General features: G+C 34.2%; 1 protein-coding gene and 1 pseudogene across 2 annotated transcripts in view; both read left to right on the plus strand.

Moving 5' to 3' along the window:
* Nucleotides 1-17,432, plus strand: part of LOC143232493 (spondin-1-like) — a 481,016-nt gene that overhangs the window by 347,288 nt on the left and 116,296 nt on the right. The window lies entirely within an intron of this gene.
* LOC143232492 (dicarboxylate carrier UCP2-like) lies at nt 7,726-15,990 on the plus strand (annotated as a pseudogene). The gene is made up of 7 exons (XR_013017561.1): nt 7,726-8,885; nt 9,654-9,829; nt 10,564-10,765; nt 10,995-11,219; nt 11,694-11,897; nt 12,617-12,898; nt 13,303-15,990. The product of XR_013017561.1 is annotated as a dicarboxylate carrier UCP2-like (transcript).

A 17,432-nucleotide genomic window follows, 5' to 3' on the forward strand; every position in this document is an offset into this window, starting at 1 on the left:
CATTTTTATTATTCGCTTGTAAAAGAGTAGTCCTAGAGTTGGCGGTGGGTGGTGATAACTAGCTGCCTTTCCTCTAGTCTTAGACTGCCAAATTAGGGACAGCCATTTCAGATAGCCTTCGTGTATCGTTATGCAAAGTTCAAAACAAATTAATAGCTGAACACGAATTAAAGAACTGGTGCGAGTGTTGTTACAAGTATGAAATATATAAAAACTAACACTAAATTTGATACATATATATGTATGTACTTATGTAGGTTCCCCGAATGTGTTCTGTTTTAAGAATAAATAAAATCAAAAGTAAGAGCAACAAATATTTCCATTTGTTGCTTTCAAAGTTTATATGTTACTTTGTGTTGGATTCATGGCATGTATGGCAGTACTAATTCCAATCTTAAGCGTTCCTTACATGATGTTATTTTAGTGTCTACTGACTGAATTACAGACAACACACTACTGTAAGTTAAAACAAGTGACCCCTTCAGGCGGCCTTTGGCACTTTTTCTAGGAGATAACATGCAGATAAATGTCATGTGATTGAGTTCAGCTTACTTTTACCGTCTGAGTTGGCAAATAATCTCTTAATCAGAAAAACAATAAAGCATTATTAGAAAGGCCGTTATCAAATGCACATAATAAAGAATTAATCCATCATATACACGTTATGTTTAATGCGCAGTAACTATGCAAAACATAGAAAAAATTGTTAAGTGAATTATATCTTCGCATACGATTTGTTTTCATCGTGGCTTGGGGTTGTTTAGTGTACAACATATTATACATACACTACGTGTTTTTTCTTATAGCAAAGCCACATCAGGCTATCTGCTGAGCCCACCGAGGCGAATCGAACCGCTGAATTTAGCGTTGTAAATCCGGAGACTTACCGCTGTACTAGCGGGGAAGAATACACTACTTTCTAGTAACAGTTCATTTATTCCAAGTTATACGACCATTGCAGTGGTACTGTTTTCTTAATTCCAAATTACAGAATTTCTTGATATATATGCCACTCGATCTAGGACTATATATAAATATATCTTATACAAATTCAACTTGTACCTTTATATCTACGTATGTCTAGCAACTTCCACCTCAGTTTTGGAGCTAACGTAACTGAACTTGTCCTTATTTATATGAGATGCTAATAACGGGGCTAAAACGTGTCCTAAATTCCACCCAATCATGATTGGAGACCAGGTGTATGTTTTTATTTTTCTTAGGATTTTGTGTTCCTTACTCTTCTTGGTATCTAGGGGGCGCTATGTTTCAGACTGTATTCATACCCAACTCGCATGCTAGCGGGACAAAACTAGACGAACATCATCGGACACTGCGGATAGATATTACAACGGTTGTTTTTTCAAGTTGAGACTACCCTCACTTTTCCTTGGGATGCCTATAAAAGTAATAAGGAATAATGGATTAACTTGATTAATACATCGGGACTTTTGTGATTCATCAGATGATTTTGAACACCGCGACGAAGCTCTGGTATTTTAAGCTACTCTTATTCTAATGAACTCGTGCCTCTTATACTAATCTACAACTGTATTATTTGTATGTTCCCAACAGTACGGGAACTATTCACTTACTTTGATATGCAATCAAAAACTTAGTAGAGAAGAAGAAGTGAACTATTTAGTTTTTATGATATGCTTATTATATCCATAGTGCAAAGAAATTGTTTAACATACGTTTAACTTGGTTCGAATATATACATATTATTTTGAAAACAAGTAGAGTGACTGCAGTTAGTTGATTTTTTTTTAAATTTATCGCCAACAAGTCACAGACACCTACTGTAGAAGAATATTTAGTTCAACGCATCCATACATATTTGATTTACTCTACAGATGTATATGGTGGGATAATTAGACCTTTCAGAAATGAAAGTATTTTTTATGAATGTGATCCAAACTGGTTTCTTTTCGGTACAGCTAAGCGCAACTGGCGAATTTATTATTAATTATTTGGTGAAACATTGTGCACTTGTCATATTTTACTGTTTCACGCGATGTAACCCGTTTATTACTTTTACCATATTTTATTTCATGCCAGTTATTTACGAAACAAAGTTCGTTTGGAATTTCGCGCAAAGCTACACGTCCCTAATTTAGCAGTGTAAGAATAGAGGGAAGGCAGCTAGTCATCACCACCCACCGCCAACTCTTGGACTACTCTTTTATCAACGAAGAGTGTGATTGACCGTCACATTATATAACGCTCCCACGGCTGAAAAGGCGAGCATGTTTGGTGCGACGGGGATGCGAACCCGCGACCCTCGGATTAAGAGTCGTACTCCTTTACCCACCTGGCCATCCCGGGCCTTTATAAAACAAAGGAAAGACTTTAGTTCAATGAATAAAGAAATAACATTAGCGCATCTTTCAAAAACCTAACAAAATAATTTATAGTAGGTCATCTTATGAAAATAATCATTAAATACGAAGGTTTAAAAGTTGAGCAACATTATAACGAAAGATGTTTCAAGTATATTTTATCACATCACAAACTAACTCATTAAGTCAATAAAAATTATAAAAAATAAAATTAAAAAAGGCTCAATAAAATCTGTCTAATCAGCTAACAGATGCATGGGTTTAAATCATAGCTGGACTGGTTAACCACGTTTTTAGACACTTATAGTTAAAACGCAATTGAGGTCATGCCTAACCTGTATTCCAGAACATGATTAATTTTTTTCCTCAGCTTCACTATAGTACTTTCTATGTAAAAATATTGAAGAAAATGATGAACGTTCTCTCGTGAGCTCATTTACTATAATTTCAAAGTTTTTAAACTTTTGAGTGTTTAAAAATTGTCTCTTAAAATCTCAGCTTGTCCTTGTTTTCCACGTATTTAATATTTTACACTTACATGGATCTGGTTATTTTGCCTGTAGGTGTAATGTCCAAGGACACCAATGGATGAGGGTCGGTCTTTAAAACAGTCTTTTAGATGGCATGTATAGTTCAGGCATTTTATTAGTTAACGTATCAAGCAAGGATGTTTACTTTGTAAGTCAAACTATTAAATGAAGATCCCTTGACTTCAATGTGATGGACAGACATGGTTAGTGTGCTGAGAAGCGGACGGGATACTCGAGCTACGATATGTTGCTCAACGCGTCTTTCTGTCTTTCAGAACTAGAGAATTATAAATTTAATAATCAGGCTGGCTACTCGGTTAAGAGTTTCCTCACACATGGTTGTCATTAGTTTTAAAGATATGATGGGTATGTCCAGACAGTAACACTTTTTAATTTGGCTGACTAACCCTATGTGTTGCGTAAAGTGCTGTTCAGATTATATATCAAATTTAAGTACGAAAGAGTCCATTAAATTGAATAGCAAGTTAAACTAATAAATATGAGTTATACACTAATTAAGCTTGATGATGGTAGGTGAACTTGTTGTGAAAATGGATATAAGATGTAGTTATTTTCATGCTTTCGAATTTTACGAAAATTTCGAATGTTTACGTTACTAATCTAATAAAAATAGCTAGCCAGATAACTAAAATAGTGAAAAAACTGTTCAAATAGACAATTTAAATTTTAATTGTATAACCACGAATTAAACCGAGATAAATATTACTTGAAACTGATATACAATTACACTTTCTTCTTGTATTTTTTAATGACGAATGAAATTATAATGTCCAATCACTACACCATCTTAAACGTAAAATACGTACATAGGTGTCTGCAATTTTAAAATTGCAATAAAAGTTAAATGAAGAAGATCATTACTTGTTTTCGTATTTAACACAAAGCTACACGAGAACTATCTGCGATAGCCGTCCCTAATTTAGCAGTGTAAGACTAGAGGAAGGCAGCTAGTCATCACCACCCCCTGCCAACTCTTGGACTACTCTTTTATCAACAAAGAGTGACGTTGACCGTCACATTATAACGTCTCCACGGCTGAAAGAGTGAGCATGTTTGGTGCGACCGGGATTCGAACCCGCAACCCTCAGATTACGATTCGTACACCTTAACCCACCTAACCATGCCGGGCCAAAACAAACAGAAAAATTAAAAACTCTATTTAGATAAAAAATACACACAAAAACACCGATAGTGAAGAAAAATCTAAAAATCTTTGCTGGAATTAATATTAGTTGAAGTTTCAAAAAATATTAATCGTAATAATATATACAGAAAATAACACCATAAATAAACAACAACGGGAAATACATAAAGATTAATGCACTTTAATTTTTGACAATTATTTTTATCAAGATGATCTTATTAGCAGTTTACTGTTAGAGCAAAAAGTGTAAGATATTTGATCAAAGAGCGACGTAACATCTAACGCTATAATTCGTGTTTGTTTATAGTACTTGGTATACCAAGATTCGTATTGCCATTTTGTTTCGACTGTATAGCTGTGATTGGCTTATTAGTAACTCAAAGTTGATTCGTACTAAATAGCATTTTATAAACAACTAGAAATAAACAATCCTATGTTTAATTCAAGATTTTTATCGAATGATTCCTCTGTTTTTGTTCACCATATGGTTCTTCAGATGGATGCATGGAATTATCTTTAAAATTACACTTCCAATCTTTCTACTTACGTTAAGTAGTGTTAATAAAAAACTTACACCGTACATAATTTTAACTTGTGCTTTTAGCGATGTTTTAAAACGGAAGAACATAATTTGAGAATTTTCACGCAACGCTACACGAAGGCTATCAGCTCGTGATCGTTCATATTTTGTAGTGATAGACAAAAATGAAGTCAGCAGCACTCACTGCGGGTCAAACACACGAAGAAACAATTTATTATACATGGGCTATTGTTAAATAACTTTGTTAAATAACTTTTGGTTTAATTTTTATCTTTAATTTATTCAGATTTATTTTCAAGCCTTGACCTAATTTCATATGAATGTTTCAGTAAAGAAGCATCTCTATCAAACATAATTTTGATGAATCAAACTGATTAATTCGACAGGTTTTTAAATGTAATAATGTAGATAAGTTTGGATTCTGCAAACAAAACTTTACAAAGTCAGTAAAAATCGCGCTTGATTTATTGCTCTTTAAGTTCTTGTTTACGTCATAATCACATCTTATATATATTTGAAACGACTTAAAACCGGACTACCAAGTTGTAATGGAGTCCTTCAGATACGAGGCTACATACCAACATGATTTTATTCAAGGATTTTTTTTTTTTCATTAAGCTGTTGCGTCAGACGCTGAAGATTTAATTGTTCGGTGTACGAGTATACGATACGCTCGCAAAAGTGTGGATACTTAAAAGATGCTCAAGGTTGAAATACTGTAAAGATACTAAAGATTGAAAAACCATCTGGTCATCTTTCTCGCAGAATGTATCTTTTACAGTTTTTGTAGTTACATTTAATTAACCATATATTTAATCAAGAGTGTGATTTTGTGTGAGTATGAGCGATTTATTTTAATCGTTGTGAAACGATATTATTCGTACTTTGTTCAAAAACGGTTCACTCATTATGCTACGTAAAAAAAACTTCCTATAAACCAGAGTTGCCTGTCATTTTACGTTTGAGACGCACTGACGTTGCCCTGTTTTCTACATGAACAACATTCGTGTTATCTGGTTCTCTTTTCATAAACAATTTAATTGGTTGTCGAGCTGAAATCTTACGAACCCCTGATTGGTTTGATCGTCAGAAAATAAGTGAAACAAACTGCTTACTTCAAAACCCCAAAATCAACACTGTGCTTGAAAATAGTCGAATCTAAGTGAGAGGTTTTGTTGTAAACTCCAAAATATTTCAGAAATGATACTTTCTTGAAAGAAATATATCAAACTTCTTCAACATTTTTTTCTATAACATTGAAATGTTCTATAAAACTTTATTAACTCAGATTTTCTTCTATTCTTTCCCAAACGAACGTGCGATATTAACCAGATTATCTATTGGGCTAAGGCTGGAGATTTCATTTCTTAAGAGGAGTTCGGCCCAGCATGGCCAGATGGTTAGAGCTCTCGACTCGTAATCTGGGGTGCGCAGGTTCGAATCCCCGTCGCGCTAAACATGCTCGCTCTTTCAGCCGTGAGGCGTTTTATGTGACGGTCAATCCCACTATTCGTTGATAAAGGGGTAGCCCAAGAGTTGGCGGTGGGTGATGATGACTAACTGCCTTCCCTCTAGTCTTACACTGTAAAATTAGGGACGGCTAGCACAGATAGCCCTCGTGTAGCTTTGCGCAAGATTTCAAAATCAAAACAAAGAATAAGAGGACCTAGATGATTTTGTTTCGTCTTTTTTGTGAAAGGTTTAAGTTCCGTATTTAAGAATGTGCTGCTTTAAAAGTGCTTCTTTGTGGCCGCTTAACATCTGTTTCGTTGCTTTTAATGGTTTCCTATGGGTGAGTTTTGCTATAAATTTGGTGTTTACAGAAGATTGTAATTTAAGAAATATGTACCAGTTTTAGGAGCCGATTTTGTTTTGTTTTGAAGCCGATATTCCATGCTTGGTTAATCTGGTACTGCCTACGATACATACACATATATCAACCTACTCTAACTTCAGATCTCATCTGTTTGGAGAGTAAATTTGCTCCAGAATGTTGTATGAATATATTTTTGATACGCCATCGTTTTAAAATGTTGTATTTGTTGAACTGCTTGCAAAATAAGTTTGTTATAAATATATATATATATATCTCCATATTTTCACATGAGAAAATTATTAAGATATGAACTATTAAACTTACTAAAATCATTATAAGGCCCCCCGCTAGTACAGCGGTATGTCTTCGGATTTACAACGCTAAAGTCAGGGGTTCGATTCCTCTCGGTGGGCTCAGCAGATAGCCCGATGTGGCTTTGCTCTAAAAAAATACACACACAAAAATATTCATTACAAGAAATATACAAGCTACTTTTTGTTTTGTTTTTCCTGGCGCTTTTCCAAGAATGTTTCTTTTCTTGAGGCCTCAACAAACTTCACTTTAAGGTCATTTCTGTTTCCGCTTGTCAACAACATATCGTGACGTTTCCACAACTGAAGGTGTGCCCTCAGTCCCATGCTCCAATTGGTTGTTTCTGAGGGGCTTGTCCCTGTCTCTAGGTATAAAATGACATTTGCATCTACACACCAACTTCTTCGATCCTTCTTGAAAGGTAAGATATAAATATGTTTATTTGAATCGATTTTAGCAGAACAGTTTGGGTCACTACATAATGTTAAATGTTTTAATAGTTTTGTTTAGTTTCGATGTGTGGAAAATGCATATTACTTTCATACTTTTGGAAATGTATTAATGCTTTATATATAGCAGGTTTAATGAATATAACATTAACACGAAAGATGCTTTTGTTATGGAAATATACAGGTTATTATCTCATGCTTCTTTTGGAGACTTGTAGAGAAATACATTAAACACACAGGAAATATATTCACTGTTTTCTCATAAACAGAAACATACATATCTGATTTCAAGTTCTATTCCAGTCTATTTTAAATCAGAAACACTTATATTTGGGTTCTAGATCAAGTACAGTCTATTTTAAAAGGACATTACATCGTGTTTCAAAGTGTGTTATAATGTTTTAAAAGAGAAACATGAAGATATATATGTACAATATCTTGAAGAATCTTAATTTTTATATATAAAAACACATATACCTGTGTATAAACACACATATACTTATGTATAAATACACACATACCTATGTATAAACACACACACACATACCTATGTATAACTGTATAAACGCACAGATAAACATGTATAACTTCAAGATATCTTTAAGTGTTTTTATGTTCCAAGATCTGATATAATTTCTGTTTAAATATAAACGGATCAGAGTTCCAAGATCAAGTACAGTCTTCTACTGATAAAAAAAATACGATTTTGTGATCTCATAGAAATATTGCATCCAGGAAAAACTTGTACAAGTATCGCATTATATAATCCATAAAATATAGCGTATCGCGTTTCCTAAGGGAATAAATTATGTTTGACCACCATTCATTTAAGGATGATGCAATTGTGCCATTAGTTTCTATAAGATGCATGGTTAACGTTTTGTTGTGTATGTGTTTGATGCCAAGTAAAGTAATGGGTTTGATGGTGATAATTATTTAGTAGAAGCGAAAGAAACGTTATGGTTTATAAGGAAAAGTAACAAGATACCATGGGTCAAGTAACAAACAGTCCTAGTGAGCCAAAATGGCCTACAGTCACAATGGGACGAAGTAACCTGCAGCCCCATTGGACCATAGAGAATATTAAACCTGTTATATTGGAGTAAGATAAAATAAACTACCATCTCTGACGTGGACGAAGATGTATCGTTGCTGAGAAACTGACTTTATATATTAAATTTGATTCAAATTCACTCAGCTCGCTATTAGGTTTTTATTAACTTTGAAAGCGTAGTTTGCCTTGCGGTGCCTAAAGGGTACGACTGAGGGCTTATAACATTTGGGGTTTGATCCATACGTTGGGCTCTGTACAGACTGGCCATCGTGCAGCTGTAAGCTTAAACGAAACATACGTATAAAAATTAAATATGACATAATGTATCTCACTCATTTACACAGTAACTATAGCGATAACAGTTCTTACTAATTCTAAACAATGTATTATGAAATTATATTAAAACGACTGTGACAAGATATGGCGATCAATATTTTTAAACAGCTGTATGCGTTTTCTCTAGATTTTTCCAGTTACTTGTACTCGCATGTGACAGCTGGAACTGGTTAAAACTTGTTGTCATGGTCTATTAGCTTTAGTATTTTCATAAATGTGTGTTTATTTTCCCTAGACATTTGTGACTTTTTCAGTTTGTCTTTAGTCTCAAGTGAAAGTTAGTTTATCTTGACTGGACCTAACTGCAAGGCTGTGGAAACGTACTGCATATAAGACTGAGGTAATATAGTGCACTAATGTAAAGTAAACTATTCTAGCTTAGGAAGAAGTAAGACATGAACTGAAAATAGTAGTTGATGAATACCAAAAATAACTATTTTGTTGTTTTATTTTCACTCGGTTTTGTTGTCAGCTGATGACAATAGGAGAGCATTCACGTGACCAAATATTGAGAAATTGACGTTTGGGCATCGAGCTCTAATCCCCCCCCCAAAAACCAAAAAAAAACAAATGTCGTCAAATGTGAATAAAGTTTGAGATAAACTGGCCACGAAACAGTATATACAGTGCATCGACACATTTCTTACTATTACTTGACCAGGAATGAAAAATATTCAGAGTTTTTAAGTTTGGTTAGGTTTATTTAAAAGTGTGTGTGCATTTTCTTATAACAAAGCCATATCGGGCTATCTGCTGAGCCTACCGCGGGGAATCGAACCCCTAGTTTTTAGCGTTGTAAATTCGTAGACTCTACTAGCGGGGGCTATATAGCAGTGAAAACTTTTTCCCTGATATCTTACTGAAATAAATTATCTGAAAAACAAAATAAAACATTTAATTGGGAAGAAAGTAAAAGACAGGAGGTGAGGTGAATCAATCATTTTATCTCTGTGGTCATATTTTCAACAGTTGAAAACGCTAACTAGCTTGAACTTCCTTATTTTAAATTTATAAATGTTAAACCACAAGCATCGTTGACGGAATAATGAAACTAATCACATGGCATGGTGGTTCTTTTACTTACCAACTTTTCTTCGAACATTTTCAGAGTACCCAATATTATGAAATTACAAGTTCAACGGCAATCTGACCAGAAACGAAACGTTGGTCGTGGGGTAGAAACCCCCGTGCACAAGGAGTGTATTTACTCCAACATCAAAGTTTTCTCCACACCGCCCGAACTTAGTGGAACTTAATAATATAACTTTACGCAGTGAAAACGAGGTAAGCTATTAACTTCTTTTTTGTGGACCTGGTAAACTGTTCCATTTCAGTTGTACTGCAACTTAATTAATATTTATATATTTTAATTAGTTTTTTTACCCTTGAAACTACGCTTCTCCCGAGATTTTAATTGCTCAGAAACTCCTATTGAATTTAATGTAAAGAATTTGTTGTTTTTTTAATTTCGCACAAAGCTACTCGAGGACTATCTGTGCTAGCCGTCCCTAATTTAGCAGTGTAAGACTAGAGGGAATGCAGCTAGTCATCACCACCCACCGCCAACTCTTGGGCTACTCTTTTACCAACGAAAAGTGGGATTGACCGTCACATAATAACGCCCCCACGGCTGAAAGGGCACGCCTTAACACGCTTGGCCATGCCGGGCCTAAATGTAAAAAAAAAGATATTAGGTTTTGTTCATGAGAATTTGCCTACTGTAGAATTTCTTTAACATTTATGTATGGAACGAATAAGGAACTGTGGAATCCTTCTTGTTGAAGTTTTAACATATAACTTAGATGCTAGATGGGTAATTTATTTATTCTCTGGAAAGGTATATATGAAAAAATCGAAAGAAAATCATAAAAAGTTGGTAAAGATAGGATTTAAATATCATCTTATAGATTGTTGTGCGTTTTTCGTACGATAAAAGCTAGCCCTGTAAGATCAACACATGATGGAAGTTGTACGTTTATGTAAGAATAGTTAGATATTCAATATTTTACTTTTTTTAGAAAGTCTGCACCTTGGAAAGTATAGACAAACTTGCATTAATAGCAAACTGGTGTTTGACTTATAATCGTCATTACAATGGTTGGAATCAGCGCTTCTACGCGGGAACCCACAGTGTTGATAAAGTTTTTCAGCGCGGGAACCGCCGCGTGTGTTGCTGATGTCATCACTTTTCCTTTAGATGTCGCAAAAGTGCGACTACAAGTAAGTTTTCTTATTATTTTTACGTTTTTTAATACTTAATCTTTATTAACAAAGATGGAACAAGTTAGTCTCACGCCATCTGTTAATAACATGTTCTGTTCGTTCTGATCAGACGTTTTTACGGAACGAGGTTTATGTACTAAGCTGTCGGCAGTTTCATACCATCTGCTTGTTTTGGTTTTTGAAGTTTTAAGAGAAAATTGAACTTATGCACTCTTATTATTTCTAGATTCAAGGAGAAAGGACAACTATCGGAAATTCATTCCTGAAAACTGGTAATAATACCCCTAGGTACCGAGGTATGCTAGGCACACTCATGACTATTGCCCGCCAGGAAGGCCCAAAAGCCTTTATAATGGACTGTGTGCTGGTCTTCAACGACAGATGGCGTTCGCATCTGTACGAATTGGGTTATACGACTCCATCAGGTCATTCTACCAGAACATCATAAATGGTACAATTAATACGGCTGCTAATCACCTAACAAATAAATTTAAGAAAATAATCATTTCGAAAATGGCTTTCGAAATTAGTTTTATGAAGAAACATTAAACATAATTGTGTTAATATTTACTTTTATACACAAAATTGTTACAGTAATTTCTGAACACTGTATAGAAATAATAATATATTTTTGTATTGGATTTCTTTGTCAGTCTCATACAATAATTTATTAGATTTAATGAAAATCTGTGAAACAGATTTTTATAGCAGTCTAAAACACCTTTTTTAATCTTCAAATAAATATGTCAAAAAGGGTAAATAATTTGGGAAATACTTTGAGAGTAACTTGTTTTGAAATCAACCATAATTCATAGTTATTCAAACACTCAGAAACCCTTGCTAGTGGTCGAAAACGCTTGACTGATAGAATGAATTAATGGCTTTGAGCAGGAACCTGGTAGAAACAATCTGTTATCGTTCTTAGGGTCCAACTCCCAAGCTGGAGTAGGAATCCGTATTCTGGCTGGAATCACTTCAGGTGGCATGGCTGTTGTTTGTGCTCAGCCCACGGATGTAGTCAAAGTCCGAATGCAAGCACAGGTGTCCGGTCAGCCCAAGCGCTATACTGGAGCATTGCAGGCTTACCGTGTGATTGGTAGAGAAGAAGGAATGAAAGGATTGTGGAAAGGTACAAATGGTTTATGACAATTTATTAGACCATATGAGAGAAGAGAAGATAGTGACAAAAGGTTATCGTAAATGTTGAAGCTGTAATTCTTTATGTGTGTCTGAAATAGAGGTTTATGTTATATATTAGGTTGAGGAATAATTCGTGAGCGTCTTTAAATAATTTCATTCAAGCATTACATGCAAGACTATACAATACTTCAATGCATGAACACATTACACCCAAAACATTTATTATGATACTTTATTTCATGTAATACATAGGTATATAGTATGCATTGTTTTAAACGAAATTGCAAGAAATTAAATGCGAAAAGCAGATGGTGTCGAAAATGCTCGATTTTGTCCACTTGACATTCCATTTAATGAGCTGAAAATGAAAGCAAAAATTAAAGACATATGAAAATCAAACACACCATCTATTAGAGCAAACAATTATCTACCAAATGACATGAAATATTTTGCGAAAGCTGTCATTTATGAATATATTTTTTTAACTTGAAAAAACGCTCACGAATTATTCCTCAACCCAATATATATACTATTCATGTGTAAGCTAATATTTTTATCCTTCATAAATAGAAGGTTTATCTCTGTTACCATGTATGTTTCGTAGATACAGATTAAGAATGGATGCAAGGTATTAATATAAGGTGCATCTTGAACCACTTTGTGTTTCGTATCTTTTCAATCTTGATATATTGAGTATCTTTGTTTCAGGTACACTTCCAAACGTGACGCGTAATGCTGTAGTGAATGCCTCTGAACTGGTGGCTTACGACTTGATCAAAGAATTTATCATTGAACGTAAATTGATGACAGATAATGCTCCTTGTCATTTTGTGTCAGCTTTTGGGGCAGGCTTTGTGCAACAGTGGTAGCCTCTCCTGTTGATGTGGTAAAGACCAGGTACATGAACTCCTGGCAGGGCCAGTACACTGGAGCACTAGACTGTGCAGTGAAAATGTTCAAGGAAGGCGGTTTTATGTCTTTCTATAAAGGGTAAGGACTAATTTAAAGTATTTAATTGAGGAGCACAACTTAAGAAAACAGTAACACAAAACTGCTAATTAATGCACAAACATATCATTTTCCTTTGGAACTGAGATGTGAAAACTGTTTCATTTATTTTCACATAACTTCTCTCGCTAGTTACCACTACATATTGTGTGGTTTTGTTTCCTATGATTTTCGTTCTGTTCATAAATTTAAGATACCGTAAGCTTATTTAAAGTAGTTTAGGTTCACTGTATTTTAGACACCTATAGAACACGTATATGTCCTTAATGAATACTTATCTCATTATAATTATATTCTCATCCTGAAATGGGAAACAAAACAGCAGTTGTAAAACTTGGTTTCGTGTTATGTGTTTGTGTTGAACCAGAATTTTTGGTTTCTCATAGATTCCTTCCCTCTTTTACCCGACTTGGTTCATGGAATATCTGTATGTTTGTCACATTCGAGCAGTTAAAACGCCTATGTTGTCTGATGAGTGACAAAGATCTCTCCTCTTATGGCTCAATTCCCGCTCCTGGATATGCTCCTGTTCTTCAGTTCTTAGTGGAGCCTCCCTCCTCCACAGCAAAGGTAGAAGGGTTTTACAAGAAAAGGGTTAATCAGTGGGATATTTAAGAGACGGAACAAGCAACACGTGGCTTTATCTGAATACTAACATTGTACAACTTTAGAATAAAATAATTCGTGCGTGTGTGATAGACTATTACAGTCACAGGTAGTGTGATGCACTATTTTTCAATATTTGGGTTAACTTCAACGAAACTACACGTCACCTACCTAAAACATCCCATGCCTCGAGATTATTTAAAGTGACTGAGGCCTTAAACTTGGTGAGAAAAAGGGTAAATCATAAATAATACCTGATTGACTGAAATGTTTTATCATTAAATTCGCTTCCAGTGCCTAGAGGAAGATTCTGATTTGTATCATCTGTAGGGCTGATTTAGAGAAGCCCACAGAAGTTAACTGTCGCTGTGTTATAAACAATGTGTGTATATGGGCTGTTTCTTCATTTAAAGGATATTCTAGCTCACTCAAGGTTAAAAGTGTGAGTACCATCATTGGAATTTATATTTACACAGACATTTTTTGTTGTTTTCATCTGTAAAACCATCTTCAAAATAATGTTTTATCTGTTTTATCTAGTGACGATGGTTAATTTTATTTAGTAAATCAATTAACGCGAGTTTATTGTGCAAATCTAATTATTTAGTCATCGTATGAACTAATTAGAAAATTGACAAATAAACTGTTCTCAGTTATAGTGGCTCATAGCGTCGAATTACTAAATCTGTGAACAATAAACGTGTTTCAACATTCAGTTAACTATTACGTAATATACATAACATATCAATACGCAAACTTGCTTTATTTCATGAAAGTACTATCAGTAAACGTTCAAATAAACGTATTCAATAAACTGACGTATGTAATGATTCTGTTTATTCCATTCTGATCCAACAGACTGTTTACAACCTTTAACACAGCAATAATTAAGATTACTAATGCGTATATTCATGGAAGTATGTGGCTACAATAGCAATTTTGGGAATGTTGCATTGTCGTGTAGGATACATTATATTAAACAGTTTGGTAATGTTCATAATCGCATTGTTTAGTTAATGTTTTGGTTTTTCAAAGTATGTGTAACACTTACGAAATTTAATGTAAGTTATCATATGAAGAAAATAAAATTATATCGTTTACTCTTTCCCATGCAGAGTTCTTTTTAAAAAATCCTTATTCTGGGTAGATCATACATTTATAACGGAAACCTGATTAAGCTCTTCTGACCGCATCCCACGTTTTATTATTATATAAGTATAATTAAGCTCTTCTAAACAGACCACACATTATCTTATTTTGCAAATATAATTCAGTTGGTCTGAGGAAATCACACTTTATTTAATATAAGAGGTTTGATTAATCTCTTGTGAGCACTTACTTCTTTATAGGAGTTACTATAAATGAACATTTACATTGTGATTAATCTTATAATTATATAATATACTAATCGAAGTAAACTGTGGTAATTGTTTGTTTCTGTTTAATCTCGAAGCTGCACGATGAGCTATCCTGTTGTCCATCGCAGGCATTGAACACATAATTTAAGCGTTACAAGACCTTAAGCTTACCGCTAATCCACCGGGAAACTAACTATTTTGAGCTACCAACATGATTTCAGGCATAATAAAAATGTTCCTTCAGAGGAAACACTATCTATAACCAATCTTTTTATACTGTTTTCTCTGCAGACTAAATGTTGTTCAAATTATAAAGAAAGTGGCTTTCATCTTGTATGATTTGATATCCGACACCGTGATTCATCTTTTCCCTGGAACTTTGAACAAAATAAAACATATTTTTCTTGTTGAGCATATAAGCGTTACATCTAACATTAAAAATCTGATTCACATTTATGTGAAAACCACATTCTACTTAATATTGCATTCTATGAACTAGTTCTTTTTTAGAAGACCACATATTGAATTAATGATACTTATTAGTCAATTTAGATCTTGTAATAACGCGAACAAATGTTAAAGATTCAATTTTTTGTTCTGAGTAGTACATCACAATCTGCTGAATGCTAGAAAGTTAATGAATGTTTAATGCTTAAAAGTACAAGTTTTCTGAGCAGATGAAAGGCTATTTATCTGCACATTTGATTTAGTTTCTCTAGGTAGATGCTAGGCTGTTTAATACCTAAATGTATAGGTATTCTCAGTAGATTAAAGGCTCTTTACCACTCAAGTCTAATTCAGTTCTTCTGGACAGATGCCACGCTGTTAGTAACTAAAAGTAAGTTTATTCACGCAGATAAAAGACTGTTTACCATCAAGCCCTGAATCAGCTCTTCTGCACAAACAACATTATATCTGAAAATAAATTGAGTGGAAAGTAAGTGTTTATTTTTTCACATGATGTTCATGAGGATATTTGAAACTAAAGTTTATTATTTTTTATATCAATTAATTTTTTAACACTTGTTTTATGTGTGTTTGACTAATGTCGATCACATATGAATAATTGAGATTACATTTTTATTGATAAATAAAGCTTTAAGTATTTGTTTTTGTTTGTTGTCGTAGTGCTTGTGATTTCTGTTTACATTTTATAGTATTCTTGGTATTATCTACAAGCTCGTTAAACACGTGTAAAGACTTGTATCAAACTCCATCTTGATGAACAAAAGGCAGCTGAGCTCGGCCTTCTTTCGTACTTAAAGTTCAAGAACCGATCAAAGATTTATTTGCTTGAGCTAGGACTTTGATAATAGCTGATAGCAAGAACTCCCCTAATTTTGTCAGTGACCTACTTATATATATATATAGACACGTGTGAGCCCTCTTGCGTAAACAAGAACAGTGATAATAATATCAAATGCAATTGTTTACAAGTTGAAAGCAAGAATTTTTAGGTTACAAGAGCCAGGATATTTGAAATTAACAGCTAATCCATACGTTGTAAGAGAACACCAATAATATAAGAAAATAATAATATTGTCTCTAGCTCTCAGTCAAACTTTCCTTAATCAGAACGGAGTTTTGTTGTTATAAGTTATTACCGAGAAAAGCAAAAATGGTATATGTAGAACATTATTCAGTGTAGTAGTTAGATCACTATTCCAACACGACCTCAGATAAGACTACAGTAAGTTTACATATTTATGACGCTAAAATTCACGGTTCGATTGCCTGTGGTGCGCACAGCACACAGCAATGTTGTTTAGCCCTAAAATAAAACAACAAACAACAAATACGTTTTCGAACACTTCTTTGTTTGGCTGTCAAATATCATTAAGAAATATGATGATCAGAGATCCTAGTTGAAATTTCAATACATTGATTGAGCTATTTTTTTATAGAAACGCAACTACTGTTATTTATAAAATCATCCAAAATGGAAAAAAAAAATCCTCCAATACTATACCTACAAGGAACTCGCCTCCAGAATGACACATCATCAAAATTCCTGGGAATGTACATATGATTCCACATTAAACTGAAAAAAACAATAACAACACGTAATGGATGTAGCAAACAGAGTATGTAAGCGCGTTGATTACACTATGTAACACAAATTTTATTCCTGGATAGTATGTGTTATTTCCTAATTGATTATGTTGTAAAAATACAGAAAATTGCCATTATTTCCTTCAAACCATCTTTCAACCATATAGCTGCGCATTGTACGGTTAGGTTAAACAGTTTATTGTTTGAGTTTATTTATAGTTTTGTGTGTTGTGCAATAGAATGTATATTTTTTATTCAGCTAAAATGCGGCCCGGCATGGCCAAGCATGTTAAGGCGTGCGACTCGTAATCTGAGGGTCGCGGGTTCGCATCCCCGTCGCGCCAAACATGCTCGCCCTTTCAGCCGTGGGGGCGTTATAATGTGACGATCAATCCCACTATGCGTTGGTAAAAGAGTAACCCAAGAGTTGGCGGTGGGTGGTGATAACTAGCTGCCTTCCCTCTGGTCTTACACTACTAAATTAGGGACGGCTAGCACAG

This window comes from Tachypleus tridentatus, chromosome 11 (genome assembly GCF_004210375.1).
Source record: "Tachypleus tridentatus isolate NWPU-2018 chromosome 11, ASM421037v1, whole genome shotgun sequence".
Classification (NCBI taxonomy): Eukaryota; Metazoa; Arthropoda; class Merostomata; order Xiphosura; family Limulidae; genus Tachypleus; species Tachypleus tridentatus.